The sequence below is a fragment of the Sorex araneus genome, chromosome 8 (genome assembly GCF_027595985.1).
Source record: "Sorex araneus isolate mSorAra2 chromosome 8, mSorAra2.pri, whole genome shotgun sequence".
Lineage (NCBI taxonomy): Eukaryota > Metazoa > Chordata > Mammalia > Eulipotyphla > Soricidae > Sorex > Sorex araneus.
In genome coordinates, this window is record NC_073309.1 from 13,044,563 (window position 1) to 13,046,904 (window position 2,342).

Below are 2,342 nucleotides of genomic sequence, written 5' to 3' on the forward strand. Positions count from 1 at the left end.
GCTGTCTATCTGTCTGTCTGTCTGTCTGTGAGGGGTCATCTCTGCCTCGCAGCCCCTTTTGCCTGGTTTCCTCACCGCAGCATCTCTCTGCCCTGGACCCTCGCTCCCCCCGCTACCCTCCCTGAGCCCTCGGCTGATTCTTCCTGCCCAGCCCAGAGCCTCCAGAGATGACCATTTTCTCGAGGCTGAAGGGCTGGAGGGACTCTGTCTGAAGCCTTAACTCCCTGGAGCCTGGGAGAGGGAAGGGAAGGCTGGTCCTGGGACAGTCGACGGGGTGAATTTGGAGGAAGGTCCCACGAGCTTTGGAGCCCGGTCCAGCTCAGCCGGTCACCAGCCACACTCAGACGAACTCTTCTAGCACCTCATCCTGTCGCTCAGATGGGTAGCCCCGGCGCCTGCCAGGATGAAGCCCGGGCCTCTCGCCCCCTCACGCTCCCCTGTTGAGTTTCTCACCAGGCTTCCTCTTGGCATCACTTACAGAAATCACCAGAATTGTTCTCCAATGCAGGTTCTGGTTTTAGGCTTGTCTTTGGGGGATAACATAACTGCACGGACCAGACAGGTGGTACAGGAGGTATGGTCAATTTACCTCCTTGCAGGGGGTTGACCCAAGTTCAGTCCCTCACACCCCCAGTCCCCACCCTAGCACTATTAGAAGTGACCTACCATTACCAGGTATGACCCAGACCCCATCCTCACCTTCCCCACCCCCACAACAACAAAAAAAACAGTTAGTGCGGGAGTGCACTGATTACCCACTGAGACTTCACTGATCTCCTATCCGAATTGGCCAGGGAGCTCACTGCCCGTCCCTGTCCTTCAGATGGGCAGAGAGAGATGAAGGTATTTCCCTCCTGAAAGTTTCAGTGGATGTGGGGTCGTTCACCGCTGAGCCTAACCCAAACACTTTACCAGTGCTATGGGTCCTCGGTCGCCCCGTACCCAGGCACCAATGTCAGGAATCCAGCCTGAAGTGGACCGCAGGGAAGTTCAGTTCAGCTCAGGTCCAGCCCTCTGTGTTAGTTACCAGGATGTCGAGGTTCCCTCAGGTTTGAGATTGGCAAAGGAAACACGTGGCATTGTACATCTCTTGGATTAGTCCAGGTTGGGAATGAGGAAGTTGTGGGCCTTGGTGAGGGATCAGCAGTGTTGCGGTCCCCTGGGAGGGGACACTGTTGCAGGCTTGTCCTGCAGCGCCCCCTCCTGGAGGAGGTCAGCAGCAGCTTCCAGTGCCAAATCTCAGGAACTTCTGGGAGGGATCAGAATAAAGTTTTTCTGGACCCAAGGAAATGAAGCTACAACATTGAGCAACATTGAAAAAGAAAACTTCCAAAATGCCATTTTCAATCCAGTGGATATCACAGAAATTAAGGGTTTGCCTTGCAGGTGGCCAACCCCAGTTCAAATCCTGGCACCACTTGTGGTTTCCTGAGCTCACCAACATTGATCCCCAAGCAGAGCTGAGTGTAATCCTGCCCCCACAAGAAATCAATACCTGTTTCTGATTTTCCTCATACTTCTCAATGGCAGTGACCTCCTCACCTTCCCGTTCCACATTGCTCCTTCCTGGTGCTCCTTTACGTTGGTGCCCAAGTGACCACTCAGAAATACCAGGCCCAGGTCTCTGCCTGCCCAGTGCCCCCCATCACTGCTGGAGCCTGGTCTTGCTTCAGCGACCAGAGAGCCTCGTGGGGCTGGCACACCATGCTTGGGGGACAGCTGTGCCTGGGTCCCCAGCCTGCTCCAGGTGTCAGCATTCAGAGGCCCCCTGCAGAGTGGGGGCATTCAGAGGCCCCCTGCAGAGTGGCAGGCTCCCCACTGAGGCGCCTCAGAGAAGGGGCCACCAGCCTGCGTGGACAGGCCTGGCAACTACAGGCTGCAGCCAGTGTCGGCCACGTTTCCCCTTCCCTGACCTCTGACCGTTGCCTCTCACCTATGGCAAGACGGGCAGTACCAGTGGCCAGGGCGGGCGATTCTAGTGGCATCTGCTACAAGGGAACACAAGGGCACTGCCCTGGGGAGTTGTCCCAAAGGCACTTGTGACTCACAAGGATGATACGTGGGTTGCAACACAGGACACCCCGGTCCCGCTGGGTGGTGGGAGGCTCGGGGCCCTGAGCCCTTGTGCACTCGCCAGGGGGAGGGAGCGACACTTGCTTTTATTGTTGTTTTGTTTGATGGCTTGGGGACCACATCCAGCAGTGCTCAGGGGCTTACTGGCACTGTGCTCCGGAGTGACTCCTGACATTGCTCAGGGGACCATATGCCGTGTCCATATGAACCTGGGTGGGTCTGTGAGCCAAGTGCCTTATACCCTGTGCCACCTCTCCAGCCCTGGGTCA